The sequence below is a fragment of the Triticum dicoccoides genome, chromosome 4B (genome assembly GCF_002162155.2).
Source record: "Triticum dicoccoides isolate Atlit2015 ecotype Zavitan chromosome 4B, WEW_v2.0, whole genome shotgun sequence".
NCBI classification, from domain to species: Eukaryota; Viridiplantae; Streptophyta; class Magnoliopsida; order Poales; family Poaceae; genus Triticum; species Triticum dicoccoides.
In genome coordinates this window covers 666,819,246-666,838,164 of record NC_041387.1, presented here as the reverse complement: position 1 = coordinate 666,838,164, position 18,919 = coordinate 666,819,246, and positions in this window count along the sequence as shown.

Below are 18,919 nucleotides of genomic sequence, written 5' to 3'. Positions count from 1 at the left end.
GCGGTTAGGGCTGGATGAACAGGACCCCGTGGAGGGCTGGATGAACAGGACGACCCCGTGGAGGGCTGGATGAACAGTAGACGGTGGAGGGGTCGATGAACAGTAGCCCGTGGAGGGGTGGTTGAACAGGAGACCGTGGAGAGGGGTGGTTGAACAGTGGCCGGTGGAGTAGTGCACGGTGGAGGCTGGATGAACAGGAGCCCGTGGATGAACAGTCGCAGGTGGAGGCTGGAGGAGGTCGCTGGTGGATGAACAGTAGCCCGTGGAGGCTGGAGGAGGTCGACGGTGGAGATGAACAGTATCCCGTGGAGTCCCGTTTTGCGGTAAGGCACACCCCTCCCAATGAACATGACCCCCGTTTCGACCATAGCGCTCCAACACAAGTCCGTTTCGTCCGTTTTGCAGTATGCCACACCCCTCCCGATCAACAGGACCCCCGTTTCGATTGTAGGAGGTCCGTTTCCTCCGTTTTGAGGTACGCCAGACTCCTCCCGATGAACAGGATCCCATTTCGAACGTGGCCGGTCGAACCCAAGGCCGATTCCTCCCTTCTGTGGTACGCCAGGCCTCGTTTCCATCGCATGTTCCATCCAAGCCCTCCCGATGAACACGACGATGCATTTCGTTCCGACCCAGCCGGTTGGCTCCCCATGAACACGACAACGACATTGTTTCTCCATTCTGACCCAGCCATGTACATGAGCCATGGCCGTACGTATATATGCGCGAGTAGGCGTTCGAGACCCCACCCGTATGTACGTATGTGGCCGTATTTTCTTTCTTGCACCCTGGCCGTTGTACGTACGTGTACATGCTACGTGCGCGCCTCTACTATGACATGTGTGCGCCTCTACTACGACATGTGTGCGCCTCTACAACGACCAATATGTACGTACACATTCGCGACTAGAATGACAACGCTACGTATGCTTCGACCAGGTGGGTCCCGACTGTCAGGCACTTCCTTGCGTGCGAAGATGTAGCTGGTGGGTCCCAGCAGTCGGGGGGCGAATCGTTTTTTTTTTGCTCGGACGGACTTCCTTGTGTGCGAAGGTGTAGCTGGTGGGTCCCAGCAGTGAGGGGGGGAACGTTTTTTTCGCAAAATACGGTGGCCCGTCCGGTGGGTCCCCGCTGTCAGGTGGAGGAATAACTATTTTGCGTGTAATAAGGAGGCACTTCCTTACGGCCGCCATGGACCCAGCTGTCAGCCTCTCCACGTACAGTCCACGTCCGATGGAAGCCGTTCCTTGAACATGTTGACCACGCCGCGCCGAGAGCACCAGGGCGGTGGACGACGGCGAGGCCTAGGAAGGGGAAGACGCAGAGCCGGAGAAGACGCGGCAGTGGATGCCCACACGTAGAGGAGTACGAGGGTTCACTGGTTCGCTGCGGTGTGAGTCTGCCGTCGCCGCAGAATAACAGTTAACAGGGGGTGTGGGTGAGTAGAGGGATGGCCTGGCCAGCGGTTGGAGTAGTAGGGGGCGGTGAGGCCTCCACCGCATCGCAGCCGGCCACGGGAGGCAGGAGCACGAGGCACGACCGGTGCTGGTTTGGGCGGCTGGAGCAAGAAGACTAGAGGTTGAATAAGCACTACGACCGTTGGATGGACATCGTACGTTCACTAGAGCTAGAATCGTGCATATTGACTCAGTTGACAAAGCCCTCCGTCCCCGTCAACTTAGTAGGCCGACAAGTCAGCCCACCACTATACTGGGTCCCAGCTAACAGGGGGAGTATTCTTTTTTTTGTGCATAATAAGGAGGCACTTCCTTGCGTGCGAAGATATAGCTGGTGGGTCCGAGCTGTCAGTGGTGGTAACATTTTTTTTGTGAAATAGAGAGGCCCTTTTGGTGGGTCCCTGATGTCAGGTGGAGGAATCATTATTTTGCGCGTAATAAGGAGGCATTTCCTTGCGTGCGTCCGTGGACCCAGCTGTCGGCCTCTCCACGTACTGTCCACTTCAAATGCATGTTGGTCGTTGACCACATTAACCGGGCTGCGCTGAGAGCACCAGGGCGGTGGACGACGGCGAGGCCTAGGAAGGGAACGCCACGGAGGCAGGGAAGACTCAGCAGTTGTTTCCCACGCGGAGGGGAGTACGACTGTACGAGGGTTTACTGGTTCGTCTGCCGTCGCCGGAGAATAACAGCAGGTGTGGGTGAGTAGAGGGATGGCTAGGCCAGCGATGGGAGTACGGTGGGGCGGTGAGGCCTGCGGTAGCATAGCCGGCCGTGGGACGGAGGGAGCAGGCAGTCCCGCCGGCACTTGTTTGAGCGGCTGGAATAGGAAGAGCAGAGATTGAAGAAGGACGACGGTCATTGGATGGACATCCAACAGTCACTGTTTGTGCATCAACCTTTTTTTAGGAAAGCCTCAAATCTGTGGAAAACATCATACAAGCCATCTGCCATTATTTCTAATAATTTACAGCCCATTTGCAAATTCTTAAGGTTTTTTTGGAGCCCATATTCTTTTTGTTCACATTACAGCCCATATTGTGGCCACGGTTAAAAAATTATACGAAATTTTGCATATTTCGGTGCGGTCCGAACTGCTTTTAATCCCAAAATTTCGACTCACATTCAAACTGATTTAAAAAATAAATGTATATCAATATAAAATCCAACAAATTCTCCACGCATAAAAATTAATGTAATTTAAAATCTCAAAATGAAAAAAAAGATATTTGAAACTAATTGTTGGTTTGATGTGTTTTAAAAATGTACAACCATTTCTCATTACTGATGGGCCATTTTCTGGCCAGCTGAATGAAAGCTCTCCTCGTCTTGAAAGATTTGCAGAGCAACAAGCCTGACAAAGCAACTTACTTGGCAAATCACACAAAAACTGGGCTATGGCCGTGGACCCAGCTGTCAGCCTCTCCACGTACAGTACTCTTCCGATGGAATGTCGTTGACCACATTGACCACGCCGCGCCGAGAGCACGAAGGCGGTGGATGACGGTGAGGCCTAGGAAGGGGACGACGCAAAGCCGGGGAAGACGCGGCAGTGGATGCCCACGCGGAGAGGAGTACAAGGGTTCACTAGTTCGGGTGCGGTGTGAGGCTGCCATCACCGTAGGGCCTGTCTAGCGGTGGGAGTAGTAGGGGGCGATGAGGCCTCAACGGCAGCACAGCCGGCCACTGGAGGCAGGAGCAGGCGGTCCCCCCGGCGCTGGTTTGGGCGGCTGGTGCAAGAAGAGCAGCGATTGAAGAAGCAGCAGGACCGTTCGATTCAAATCCAATAGTTACTGCTGCTAGAATCATTTGTTGACTAAGTTGACAAGCCCTGCATACGCGTCAACTTAGTTGGCCCACAGGTCAGCCTCCCAACCGGTGCGCCCCAGATGTCAGTGGGAGGAATCATTTTTTTTCACATAATAAGGAGGCAGTTGATTGCGTGCGGCCAGGCCAGCGGAGGGAGTAGGGTGGGCCGGGGAACCCTGTGCGGCATCACAGCGGGCCACAAGAGGAGGCAGTAGGCAGTCCCGCCGGTGCTAGTTTAGGCGGCTGGAGTAGGAAGATCAGAGATTGAAGTATCACGTCGGCCGTTGGATGGACATCCAACAGTCACTGCTGCTAGAATCGTGTGTTCACTGACAAAGCCTTGCGTAATCAAGTCAGCCTCGAAATCTGTGGCGTGTACAACCCATTTGCTATTATTTTTATAATTTTTACTCATTTTCTAATTCATATGGAATTTATTGCTGCCCATTTTCCATTTTTAGAATTGCTGGCCGTTTTCTGGTCAGTACCAGGGTCAAAAAATTAACTAAATATGTGGGAAATTTTGAAAATTCGCAATTTTTTGCTCGGGAACGAAATATTCTTAATCCAAAATTTAATAGCCATACTAAAACAAATTTAAAAATAAGATATCAGTGAAGAACAAAAACAAAAAAAGAAACTAATATCCCATTTGCTATAATTTTTTTGGAATTTTCAACCCCTTTTGATATTACTTTTAACAGACATTGACCATACTCTTCGGCCAGGCCGGAATGCATCCTCCTCATCTTGAAAGATTTGCAGCCCAGTAATTCGGAGAAAACAAATAGGCCTAACTTGGGTATTTTTCAAAAAGAAATACCGGGCTACCTATTTTCCCGTAGAACTGGTGCATGAGCATTTAGCTTTACTTATTTATTTACTTATTTATGTTTAGGGACCATGAGCATGTACCTGGGCCGGATTCATGTGAGATCCTCCCTTCCAGTTAATTATGGGCTTCTCTATTGGGCTTTCTTCAGTGGGTTGCATGTTATCAACAAGTGGAAAATGTGTTCCGTAAGAAAAATAGTATGAGCTACGTACGGTATGGGGCACTAAAGGATCGAACCGTGCAACGACTTACAAAACATTGTGTTTATCGTTCTAACAACACATTTATTCAACCAACAGACAAAATATACTACTGATTGTACATGAAAACAGCAGCAGCAACAACCAGGGCTGGGGGTGCAACAGAAGCAGTAAGCAGGCCGGAAGAGTGAAGACGCAGCTGTCTCTTCCAAACCAAACTTAAGCCATAATTACAAAAGGGCTACCAAAAAAGAACAAGTGTATGCATCAAACTAAATAAAGATCCTACTACACCAAGTGTATGCATCTAACTAACTGGCTCAGTTAGACGTTAATATTTATTAAGTTGTGGAGATTGGCTGACGGCTTGAACCAGATGGGTGCCTGACGGGGGAAACTCCAGCCAGCAAGTTGAAGTCTGATACTTGCGACCCTTTCTTCTACTTTGGGCTGCAGAGCGTGGCGGCACATATCAGGGTATGGTGCATGCAGAGACGCATGGTACGTTGTGTATACACAATTTTGCCTGATGAACGAAACCACGCTACCATCATGATCCTTGCCGTCGGTTATCTCCTGGTTAATCAGATAATTCCGTCCGACAAACAGAGATCGTGTACCAAGGCTACTTACCAGCCTCCAGTCAAAAATTCCTAAAGGCCCAGAGAAGCTGGGATCCTGCTGAAAGACCTTGCAGTGACTGTGATTGTATTCTGCGAAACAACATGTCTGATACGTGCGAATGATCATCAATCTTTCGTCATCGTCTGATCAAGCCAGGAACCACCTGCAACTGCCATGCCGCTTTTCTTTGAAAGGTTCTGTGATTAGGAGTGTAGGGACACCATGCGTCCTACAACATCATATCAAGTTGGAGTCAAATAAAGAAGGGCTCTTGATTTAGTGAATCTTAAGAACAACATGTTATGAGCACGAATACTTTTCAGTAAATGTTGACAGTAATATAAGCAAGCCATCATGATATCATAGGAAAGTAACATACTGTTGTAAGAGCCATTTGTAGCGATGACTGGAGTAGGCCTGCAATACGTCCAGCCATAGAAGGAGTCGACAACGTAAATGAAGCCCTTGTTTTCTATGGCATCAGAGAACCATGGAGGATGTATGATCCTGCGATGGAGGTGCAGATTTATCCACTTACCGCAGTGACCTGTCAGATAGGCGAGACCGCGGTTGAAGAACGCAATTAGCCTGAAGTCTTTATAATTCGCAGATCTTGTGGGCACTTGGCAGATTACAACCTTGAGCAAATCAAACTTGGTATCATGTTGGCTACTGTAAGATTCCGAGTATTCTGGGCCGCGGTGCCAAAGCAGTGCAGTGTTAATCGAAGGAAGGGGGATCAATCGCCGGGTGTACACCTCCACGAGCATCCACCTGCCGCGTCCGTCGACGAGCACCATCCAAGACATGTTCATGCCGGCCTAGTACATACCGTTAATGTAGCTGAGGCTGACGGGGATTGGATCGCAGTCAAGGGGGTTGATGCTCACCACCCTATGATCGTTATGCTGCGTGACACGCCGTTTCTGAAGATCAGGCGGCATCAGCAAGCAAGGAGCTGGCTTAAAAAGCTCCGGCCTGAGGGCTTTGAGTAAACGGTACAGCCCCGATGAGCACGCGGCGAGTGGCATGGAACTGAGATTGTCCACACGCGAAACAATGAGATTGATTACCTCTCTGGGGAGTGAATTCCAGCCATTCTTTCGGCGGACGTTGCTCTATTCTGCCATTGTTAGTGCTTCGGTTTCGGATGAGGGGGGAGGCGCCTTAGCGGGGATGGAAGATTGGACGAGATTATGTGCAGAGAAAGATGGAGAAGCGGTGCCACGTGAAGTGGACAGGTGATGATGACTACAGCACGCCGCTTGACTTACGAGACACATACCAGCAGCGTAAGGTCATATCGATGCGAGACAACTTGCTTGAATGATCACAGTACTAATACTCCCTATAGTACTATGCCCTAACTTGCTTGAGTAGAGTAGTAGAGTAGGACTCTTCTCTACTACTAGCACCGGAGGAGTAGTATATTCTAATCTAAAATAGTTACAAACTTCAATGTCTGAGCATGGAACGACTACGAACCATGCTCAAAGACTGTGTCTACGTGGTGTTTGGACTTATATGCAAATAAAAGCAAGATGCCCGTGCATTGCACGGCACACCATCATCACCAACTCGGTTTTTTCTCTACTCCTACTCCTATAAAAGACTCAGTTGGTGATGATGGAGGCGAGGAGGCGTGTCCAGCCGGGCGTGCAGCGGACGGCGCAACACTATTCGATTTGTTATAAAAAACAAAGAAGAGTAGTAGAGATAGAGACTTAAGGGAGGAGCACGAGGTTGTGGGAGATAAGGATGAACGAGGAAAGGCCTTATCTGTAAATGTGGAGAGAGGTGCGGGTATCTTTTGTAAAATTGTCATAGTTGGCTTATTATCCGAGAGATATAGATCGGATGGTCTATATTACAAGATGGCAGGCATACCATCATCACCAACTCTGCTTTTTATAAGAGTAGAGAGATATCTCTACTCTTATAAGAAACAGAATTGGTGATGATGGTGTGCCTTCCATCCTGCAATATAAGCCGTACGATTTATATCTGACGGATAGGAAGGAAAATGGAAATTTTGCAAAAAGATAGCCACAACCACTCAACATTTGCAAATAAGGCCTTCCCTCATTCATCGTTTTCTCCCACAAGGTAAACTACTCATACAAATGCATCTTGATGTTCCGTGCAACGCATGGGCATCTTGCTAGTAGATAGATAGAGACTAGGGAGTACTAGTAAGGACACCATCTACTGCTTCGTGTGCTACTCCTGCGCTCCATTCGGCGGCCGCAATGTACCCTACAGCCACTCCCTCCTGCGCTCCATTCGGCGGGCGCTGTTGACATTTGGGGAGCGCACTCTCGCGACTGCTGGCAGCCACGACTTCACCGACGATGACTTCTTCCCCGACCTCCGCAACCTCTTCCTCAACGACATGGGCGACAACCTCAACGCAAACGGTGCTGCTCCCATTGCACCGTATGTTTTTCTGTCCTTCCTGTTCGAAATCATGGTAGAATTCATGTTTCTACTCTGTATCCTACTACTATGCTAGTCCACATGATTAGTTTCATATCTGTTATAGCCGTCATGATTTATTTTGTGCTTATTTGGATTCAATCTCGTAGTAACTTGCTCATATATTCAACTGGCGCAACGTCCCCTACAACCACTCCCGTTTCATGAACGTCCTGGTCGATGCCTCCAAGGAGCCCTTCGTCAACTGCTACGAGTGATCGATGCCGTTTTGGAGCTCGCCGGCGGACATGGTGCATCACCTCACGGATGCGTGCAGCGGTCACTACTGGCCCTTGGCGGAGAACATCAAGTACGAGACATGCTACCCGTTCACCATGCAGGAGTCGCTGGAGGATCACCACCTCTGGCTAGTCTCGGAGGAGGACGATAGCGTCTTCCTCTTGATCGTGGGCACCGGCAAGGCCCGTGCAGGCCGCCGCCCTGTCTCTGTAGTGTGCGTTAGGGGCGATGCTGCCGACCCTGACACTGACATGAGGCCGATGTACGGGTGCGTGCTCACTTTTACTACCGCTCAGAGGTACGTGGGCAGCAACACCGGCTCCATCATGCTGACTAGGAGTGTGTAGAGTTGGGACCTTCCCGCCGATGTGGACATGGAAGACCCATGGTATGATTTACCCCGCAATGCGGTGCATGGGGATTCCAAAGAGGTTCATCTGGACATATGCATTACCAAGTTAAATGTTGATCATTAGTCTTCGCTCAATGTAATCCGCTGTCTAAGCATGTGGAGACTTCCATGCAGGATCTTGCTCTATTGGAGTATCGCACATGAATAAAAGTGTATCCGTTTATGGTTTAGTCTAGAATCTTCCATGTATGAATTTTTACTACAGTACTGGTGAAAGACTTACGATGAACCATTTCTTACATCTCCTCTGCCCCCTTGCAAGTCATCCTGATTTAATCCCTCCGTCTAGGTGTATAAGGGAATGGTTAATATAACTTAATAGTATAGCCAACTGTTGACTATAAGAAAGTGCCATGTCATCTGTAGCCAACATGTATAACAATCGATAGTCAAAAACTAATTCTTAAAGATCATTTCTTGCAAAGCACAATAAGTGTTATTTCTTCACAGGTTTTGGATGAAGGTTGAACAGTTGAATGCTTTTGTTTGCAAAAGATACCTTTTTATCTGTTTCACCCGGATGTTTGTGAGCTCTAGAGATGAAATAATATCTGAAGAAACCTATCGATACCCGTTACACATGAGATGACCCCTACATCCTCAAAATAAACAACTCCTCGATCAATGCATTTCACTATTCGGTGCAACGCACGGGCACCTTACTACTATAGATTAGTACGACCAAAAATTGAACTAACATTATATATAGTACGATAAATGCTGATGCATGTCACCTAAAATTATATCATTCAAAACTATGTTCAAATACGAATCCAACGATATAGTTTTTGTTTACATGCACTAACATTTTGTTAGTTAAATCTTTAGTCAAATTCAATGGGGGACTAATAAACCATGGCCGATGTAGTACAAGTGTAGAGGGCGGCGCTGCACCGGAGTCTCACCTCTCACCCCGCTCGTGGCGCGGCAGTAAAGTCCCCATATCACAAAACCCAACCACTCCCAGTAATAAGTGGCCTGGTAAAATAAACGTACAAGCAACCATCACATCCCTCCGTCTTTTTTGCATTTCATCTCTCTACATTTACTTTCTCCGGTTCATCTCGCACACATGATCCCTAGTTACTACTCCTAGGGCCAGTTCTTTTGGCAGCTTCCCCAGCTTTTCCCATAAGACTACTCACAGTGAAGAGTAACAATAAGGCGCCTCGCTCATTTATTTGGGCTTCTAAACTACTACTCCGTCCTGGTTTATTCCTCACCATTGTAATTTGTGCTAAATTTTTACCAAAGATTTAACTGATAAAATGTTACTCCCTCCGTGTAGGTGTGTAAGTCATCTTACGAAAACCAAATAATCCCAAAACACTTAGGCGCGGTGCATTAACTTCTACCTCGTTTCTTGTTTCTAGACATATCAACCAATAAGAGATAAAGAGTGTGCATGCTTTTAATGACTTGAGATATCAAACACGACATGCAGTGGTTAGTTCATTGCATGCAATACTATTAATTAGAAAATAAACATAGTAGTGCATGTGACATGCACTACATTTCATTAGTTAAATTTATGATCAAAATTTGACACAGATTACAATGGGGACCAATAAACCAGGACGGAGGTAGTAGTTATGGGATTACTAATATAGAAGACTTAAAGAACTGGCCCCTGGTATTCCTACTAGTAGTAGTACTCAAGTTGGAATTCCAATTGCACGTCACAACTTGTTAGGCAAAAAAATCGATACAGGGTGTAGGAAGCGGTTTGGGAATTTGCATGCCTTTCCAACCAGTGAGATACTCTGTACAAAGTATGACAGAGAAATAACCACAGAGAAGGAAGCTAAAAGTAAACAATCAAACGAGCATTTTTGCATTTGTTTTGCATTGAATCGTTTCACAAGCTTGACTAGTGCTGTTTTTCTACTTTTACAAAAAAACCGCATCATAATGTTAAAACGTTCATTTGCACATACATAAGTAATAGTAGTACTCCCTCCGTCTAGGTGTATAAGTCTTCCCTCCTTCTTGGTCACGGTGCACAACCAAAGATGACTTATTGACCTGGACGGAGGGAGTAGCACAGTCTGCAAGCATATATCGAGAGAGACGTGTAGAGCGATAGTATATAGTAAAGTTTGTGCCATATGCACGTACTTGCAAAATGGGAACGAATACACAAGGTTTCCAAACTTTCCCTTTTACATACTTAATTAAGGACGCTAAAAATTCCTGAACGTTCGAGATTTATCATTTGCATCCCAAAACTAATGAGATCGCCTTACGAAACAAAAATTATACTCCTCCTAAAAGCCACGGCGCTCGCAGGAGTGCTTGCGGCGCGCCATGAGTGCCCTAGTGCGCAGCCGTTTCCCAGCACGCCGACACAACGCCTCTTCCTCAGCCTCACAACTCGCTAGGTGCTGATTGGCGGCTTGCCGGCGGGCGAGCGCGATCTCACCGGTGTGGTGATCCGGCGCCAACAGGTACTCCTCCTCGCTAGAAGCGTGCACCCGGTCCACGTACCGCCAAGCATAGATGAGGCGCTTGGGCCCGACTGCATTCAGGGTGTCGGCACGGTTGTCCTCCGCAACCCTCACGGCCCTCGCACGAGCCTTCTTCCAAAGAGCCAATTGCCTGACTCTCTCGAACGCGACATAGGCCTCCCAGGCAGCTTGTTCTGCGGTGCGCTTCTCTTCCTCGGCCTTCTTCTCCGCCTCTATTTTGGTGCGCTCTGCTGGAGGCAAAGCCTCCCACAAGGTGACATCCATTTCTTTCCAAATCCCTCAAGGCTGGGGGGCTCAGCGCGTGGCTCGGTGTTCTCCTCGTAGCGGGGAGCCAACGCGTCCTCCGACGTGCGTGCTGGTGAGATTGGGAACACCGACGCGTCCACCTCGACGCATCACGGCGAGGAGTAGAACACCGACGCGTCCTCCTCGACTAGTGGCGGCGAGGAACGGAACGGCGATGCGTCGCGTCGCGGCGAGGAGCGGAACACCGACGCGTCCTCCTCAACTAGTGGCGGCGAGGAACGTAACGGCGACGCGTCGCGTAGCGGCGAGGAGCGGAACACCGACGTGTCCTCGTCGACCAGTGGCTGCGAGGAACGGAACAACGACAGGTGACCGTCCGCGCGATGCAGCGAGGGGCTCCTAGGGCTTGGGAGGGGCGATGCCATGGTGGTCGACGTGAGAGGGAGGGGGAGGAGATAGCGATGAACATGAACGTGAGGGGGAGGAGATAGCGATGTCGTGGGAGGCGCAGTATTTATAGCGAGCAATGGCACACCTATGTAAGATATGGACTGAGCTGCACTGACTTAACTGTAGGTCCAGTTGGGTCACTGACATGAGGGCCAGACCGCTGTTGGGCCCATATGTCAGTGACCCAATGCACCTGCAGTTAAGTAACAGCTATGTGGGCATATTTGTTGGAGTAAATACATGGGAGGGAAGGGGTGGAAATATTGCTGGTCACAACGGATTGGACGAGCGTGGGGGGAGAAGAGTCATGCATGCAGTTTTTTTCACACAGGGTGGAGTGGTGGGACCGCCGGAGGGAGGAGAGTTTGGCAGGCATATTGTTTCCACACATGGAGAGGAAAAGATTTGGAGATGAATGAGCTTCCTGCAGGTATGGGGAACGGTGCATAATAAGTCATCTTGCATGCCGGGCTAGGTATAGTCTCAAGTCATTAAAAACATACACGGCCCACACAAGTTCATATTTCAAGGTGCACTAAATTATTGCATGCGATGATTAAGGCTGGCCATAATGGTGGTATCTTAGCTGGTATCATGCACACGGGAATAGCAAACATGCTGATGTGGGAAAGAATTAAAGAAGAGAGGGGGGTAGAGTAACTAGTGTTCATGCATGCACTGGTAAACACATTTTTTGTGAAGAACGACAACATTAGTTGAGTACTTTTGCAGACTTCAAAAACTATTCCACTGCCTCTACTATCTTAATAAGAGTAGGTGAAAATTTTGAATCGAGCCCTTTAAACTAGAAGGGAGGTAGTGGTACTCTAATAGTTAACCTTGTTGTGATGACAAGATAGGACATGGCACGCACCTGGACGGAGGAACTAGTCTGCATTGTGCATTTAAGTTTTGTCTGAAGTCAATGTACCTCTACTTTCACCAGACTTATAGAAAATGTACTATCAACATTCACAATGTCAAATCAATATTTTTACACTCATTATAAAACGTAGTTCTTATACTCATTATAATCAGTATTCTAGATATTGATATTTTTAGTATAAATTTGGTCGTGGGATTTCATTGATGCCTGTCAAAGCGTGGAGGAAGCGGAGCTTAGGGATTGCATTGCCGGTCTCTACATAGGTATTTCTCTTCATAGTCCTGTAATTTTAGAGACTGATTGCACTTTTGTGGTAGCGTCTCTTGCATCGGGGGACTATGACAGGTCTGCTATGCGTGACCCGAAGATGAAAGTGTTGAGCATCTCGAAGTTGATCAACAATCTTCAATGGTCGAAGATTAGCCGTTCGGCCAATAAGGTGGCACACTTAATCGCTAAGTATAGCTTTGACAATAGAGTAGATGGTATTCTAGTAAATAACATACCGCCCTGTGTGGTGAATCATGCATGTGGAGTAGGCAACAAAATTGCTCATTTATAGCCGGTTGAAGTCTTAAAGGGCGCTACCGGGCGAGGGAGTTGAAGGTCGTGGGAGGCGCAACGGTTCACGGAATTAAGTGAAGTTACATCCACGCGCCGACATGGCGTGCGAACAGGCAGAAGCTATACCGTCAGGCCTACGATATGGTTCTAGTAGACATGACATCTAGTGGGTCCCACATAGTTCTAGAGAACTCTTTGGGGGCTTGCATAAGTTTATCCAGCGGGCAAGCCAGCAACCCCACGCCGTTCGCACGCCCTACTCGTCCCCGTCTTCTACCTTACAACAGTTTGCTCCCAGTCGTCCCATCCTTTCACATTAGTTTGCTCCCAGTTTTTTTTGCGGGGTACAACAGTTAAACTTCTCCTAACCCTCATGCAAAATCCGTGGCCTCCCAAATCTCCATGGTCGCGCTGAGTACCAGGTTAGAGCCATCACCGGTGATGAGTTCATCGTCATCCACACACGTGGATCCGCGATGGTGAAAGCATGCCTTGCTCGTTTGCTACGCATGTTCAACAATTCAACAGATGAGTGGGTCGCTGGGCTAGATGCTGAGTACACCATAGTCCTGGGACGAGAGAAGGATCTAAAGGATGAAGAGAGGAAGAAGCCCGCTGTGATCCAGGTTTGCGTACATAATGTTTGCTTGGTCTACCACATATGCCATGCCAACATTGAGTGCCAGGATTTTAAGAACTTCCTCAAGGACAACAGAGTGAAATTCGTTACTGTAGGCTTTAAGAACGACAGGGATGTCCTGCGTCGGATAGGTCTCGTTGTAGGCCAGCCCTTCGATCTCCAGAAGGAAAGCCTGGTGTCCTCCTCTCAACCTTCAATGATGACCCTGGCAGCAGCCATGATTGATCCTTCGTACGCTAACTGAAGAAACCTCATCACGAGTTTCATCATGCATGGGAGTCGAAGACATTAGATGAAGATCACATCCTGTACGCAGCAATGGATGCCTACCTTTGTTGAAATATCTACAAGGGTTGGATGAAGAAGCAGAGCCCAGTGTCCAGTTCAAGCAAAGAAGCGTCGGCGAAGAGGAAGAGGAAGAGGGACGAGGACGAAGTCGAGGACGTGGACTCGGACTCTGAGTAGGTGGCAGTGTCGTCGCTCATGCTGGTTCTACTGCAGTGTCAAGCAGACTAGTTGCTTAGTTTATTTTCAAGGGTGTGTTGTGCTGACGCCCTAGCAGAAGTATGTTTATATTCTTTCTCGTTATTTGAACTCTTTAGTACGTACAGAAGTACTAGTACTATGTCTTACTATTGTTCTTCTTGCAGTTGGTACTACTGCTCGTATCTTCGTGTTCCTACTGTACTTAATACGTTCGTACTACTAGTATAATTTGGGTCAGTCGATTTGTGAAAGAAGATCGACGGAGCAAAGGAAGAAGGCGGCAGAAGAGGTGGAAGAAGCCCTTCTAGCCATCCACGTTGCATCAAACGGCTCACAAGGGTCGACTGACCCAAATTGCTCCTTCAGATTGCAGGATCCACGTGGCATTCAAGGTCTCGAAGGTAGATTTCGCGTCCGCACCCGGTTTGTGGGGTCGACGCGCACGCGATCGGCTTCCGCCACGACAGCCACAAGGCGCGCCTCCACCGCGCGGGTGGAGACGACAATGACACGCTAGTTCCTCCTCGCCGGCGTGCTAGAGAACGCGCTCGTCCTCCTCTTTGTATGCTGCCTGCATAGACGCGGCTCCACCAGCTGCTCGCGTACTTGGCAGCATGGCGGCATCGCGAGGAGGGAATGCAGATGATGTGAGCGAGAGAGCCTTCGGCTTCATGGCACAGGGATGGCGGCGACACGGCGGTGATGGGTGAGAAATTGTTGGCCGGAGCAGGCGGGCGCTGGCATGCGCAACATCGGCGGCGGCATATTGATGAGTGCGCGTGTGGGAGCTTACTTTAGTTTTATATAAGGTTGGTCAAACTTAAAAGAAAACCGTACTAGTACACGTAAACATTAGACTTAGGCAGCGCTCCTTTTATTAGTCAGTACCATAGCCATGATACGGAATCCTGTGCAAGCTCGTGAACCACAGCTGCGCGGTCGATTCAACAGTGTGTCACCGTGTCGCGCTCGAAGGACATCCACCGAACCTTTTTGTGTGTGTGAAAACAATCCTCGAATATTACTCAACTTTTTTTTCCTGGGAAAGTTCTTGACGCTGCAATATTTCCATATATTTGAATTTAGCTCCAGTTCGTGTTTATTTGAATTTGGACGTTTTAGGTGCGCCCTAGTTTTTTATAATACTGATTTTGTGTGTGTGACTGAGAGAGAACGTGTGTATGTGTCCATATGTGTGTTGTGGCGGAAGGGCAATATGGAGATGGTGTGCGTGTGATACAAACATAGAGAGGTGTGAATGTGCAAATGATCATGCATGAGTGAGACATAGACAGATGCCGATACGTTGTGTATACATGAGAGAACGGTCTTTTAGTTTACTTGTGTGTGTGTGTGTGTGTGTGTGTGTGTGAGAGAGAGAGAGAGATAGAGGAGCATCCGTAACACAACAACGATCTCTCTCGATTCGTCCGTCCCTCGCATGATCGCATGCAACACATGCATCAACGCGCACATTTTGACACCCTCACCCGGCCCCTGCCCACCTCAAGGCCCGCACAATCTCTTCGTGAATACCCATTTCTCTCCTTAGGTTTGTTTTCTCTCAATATCTGACACACACACACGCGCGCGCACACACACACACACACACACACACAGAGAGAGAGAGACACGCAGCACAACACACACACACCCCTCCCCCGAGCAGACAATTCATCCCCATCCAAGGTTATACGGCGACCACTCTCGCTTGTGCTTCTTTGCAACCCCAACATGCACAACACCTCAATCTTCGAAGAGGGCATCGAGCAGATCGAAGACGGTGACCACATCGCGCTAGAGAATGCAAGGTCCTTTGGAAGCAGGGTGATGTGACGATGGCTGACTGACTCCTCCCCCCACGCTCTCTCTCTCTCTTGCACAAAATTACCAATCCCTCTCTCCCCCGCACAAAATTGTCAATCCCTCAACCCACGAGATCCTTCCCCTCTCGTCCATGTTTTTCCGGCTCTCTCATCAAACATGTTCTCTCTTCTCCTTCCACGTATAGAGAATCCGGATGCACATGCATCTCACTTATATTACATGTCTCCATCTTTCTCACAGACCTAATTTCTTCCTGTCTCTTTCTCTCCCTATCTCTCTCTGTCTCGTTAGGGTTGTCTCCTACTCTCTCATCCACATACATACAATCTTTCCCGCCCTATCTGCTCCATCTTCAAAAGCTCTCTCTACATGTTTCATTCACACATTGCGATATGTCAAAATGTTGCTTCTATAATGGCTGATGTAGAGTTATGGTTGTTTTTGTTGCATCCTACAAAGTAATAACCATGAAATGCATTTGTATTCTCATTTGACTGGGATTATGTGAGTTGAGCATGTTGTGAAGTACTATAGACCTTGTATAAATCTTGGGATTCGACAATGATTATAACTATTGAATTGTATAGACCATTACATTCGTAGTCAATAGCCTAATATATTTATTTCACAATTTCAACAAATGATTAGTTCACTACAAACTAAGAAAACAAATGTGTACTCCCTCCATTTTAATTTAAGTCCGTGTATTAGCATTGGTCAAAGTCAAGTTTTGTAAACTCTCAGAAAGCTTATAACAAAAAATATTAACATATACAATAACAAATAAATACCATTAGATTCATTATTGAATGTACTTTCACATCATACATATTTATTATGGTAAATGTTTAGATTTTTCTATAAACTTGGTCAAACTTTAGGAAGTTTGACTTCGGTCAAACCTAATATGCAGAGTTTACTAGTACTACTCGCTAGTTGCTTAGCCGAATCACTCAACACGCCACACGGGGAGTCCAGTGTCACAAAAATTTTAGGTCAGCGGGAAAATCTCCCGCGACCCTGAATCGAGCAGTGGGAAGTTACCAACATAGCCTTCGGAACAGGCCTACAGATGACGCTTGGTAGGGGGCTGTTTTTGTAACTTCTGGTTCACCCTACCCAGCGAACCCCACCCCGGCACCGAGAGTAGTACACCTGAATACTCCCCATTTTATATCCCCACTGCAAAATAGACTTCTCCACGGCACCATAGCCTTCGTGCTCCTCCCCCTTTACATCGGCGCACTCGTCCACCGCAGCGCATCTGCCTCATCGACGACCTCGTACGCTGCACTGGAGCTGGTCCACCGTTGTTGTCATACACGGAGCCTCTTCCCCTGCATCGTCTTCCACGGTCTCGGATCTGCTTCCCAGAAGTCGATGCCAAGCGCAGAAGTACCACCGTCGTGGACAATGAACTGACTCCCGTTGCTGACCATGACTGACAAAGGCCACCGCGACCATCATTCTCCTCCTCGATTGGTAATGTGCCTATTGAATCACTTAGCAGTACATGTGCAGTTCCAATTTTTTCATACCTACCCTTCAAATTTCCTGGGTGCTATTGTTCCTGTAAAAGTAATTGGTTATAGCCTCCATTGTCCAACAGAATATCAGCTTGTAATTGTGCGTCGCTCCTGTATCGCGTTGTGCTTGGGTAGATTTTTCATCTGCAACCAGTAGTGTGGCAAATGATGGAAAGGTTTTTAGAACTAGCAAGATGCCCATGCGTTGCACGCATAAAAATGCATTTGTATGAGTAGTTTATGTTGTGGGAGAAAAGGATGAACGAGGGAAGGCCTTATTTGCAAATTTGGAGAGGGGTATGGGTATTTTTTGCAAAATTCCCAGTTGTTTCCTTCCTATCTGTCTGATATAAATCGGACGACCAATATTGCAAGAAAAAAAAGTAGACAGTAGAGAAGTAGAGATAAATATTAAATATTAAGTATAAAATAAATATAACAGTAGAGAAGAGAATAGAGATAGCAAAGACATCGGGAAAGGATCGCACGCGCGCGGGAAAAAGCGGCCGGGCGTGTGCTAGTTTTGGCGCGCGGCGTCCGGCGCGCTTTATAAAATCCAACGCCCTCCCAACGCTATGTGCCTTGCCACCGCTCTCTCCCCGCTCTGTGCCTCGCCACCTCTCTCTCCCTGCTCTTTTTCACCTCGCCGCCGCCGGGCCACCATGTCGCCACACCGCCGGGAAATTTGGGGATAGCGCGGCGTCCGCGCGTGCCCCTCCGGCGGCTTCTCCACCGAGATCCAGTTCCACGGGATGTGCCTCGGCCTCGGCAATTTCGACACCGCCAATGAGGCCGCCCGCGCGTACGACGCGGCGGCGTGGCGCCTCCGGTGGCCTCATAGAACATTGGAATTCCCCAACGTGCCGACGCGGGAGCGGGCGCAGGCGCTCGCGCCACTGCCGCGGCTTAGCACCGACGAGGATCATCGCGACAACCGGAGGCGGGACCACCACTCGGCATCACCGAGATTGACGAGGAAGCCATGGCGTTGTGGCGCCAACACTTCCCACAGGACATCATCAACGAGCACGAGTTCTACGCGCAAAGGAGGGCGGAGAGGGATAAGAGGAGGGCGGTGCGAGCCGCCTATCGCGAGGACAAGCGTAGGCGCAAAGCGGACGCTCAATTCAACATGAGGCTAGGAGCAGCGTCGCCCTGGGAATCCGACGACGATCGGTATCTTCATGCATACGATCAGACGTCAGAGGAGGACATCACCGAGGAGGAGTCATACGACGATGAGTAGTTCAATTATCTTTTTTTATCTATCTATGCTGAGAACTATCACTACTAGGAAAAGGCATGCTAGTGGCGCACCAGTTTTGCCTTCTAATGGCGCACTACTGGTGCGCCACTAGCATCACTCCATTAGAATTAAATTCTAATGGCGCACCACTGGTGTGCCATTAGTATCTTGTGTTCTAATGGCGCACCATGTCGTGCACCATTAGTATAGGCCACGATGCGCCATTAGTATTTTTGAATTTTGAAGGCGGGAAAATAATAGTGGCGCACCGTCTAACCCCCACCATGCGCCATTGCTATTTTTGAATTTTGAATTTGGATCTGGATCGCGATTTTTTTGCCCATTTTTTGCTCATTTTTTTTGCTCATTTTTTTGCACGATATTATTTCAAATTTTGTTCCCGTTTTTGGATCTTGTACGTTATTTTGTCGTGTTCTTTTGCCGGAGAGGAGTTCGCCGGAGAGGAGGAGGAGGAGGTGACCGCAGCATCGCTGGAGAGGAGGATGAGGTCGCTTGAGAGGGAGGAGG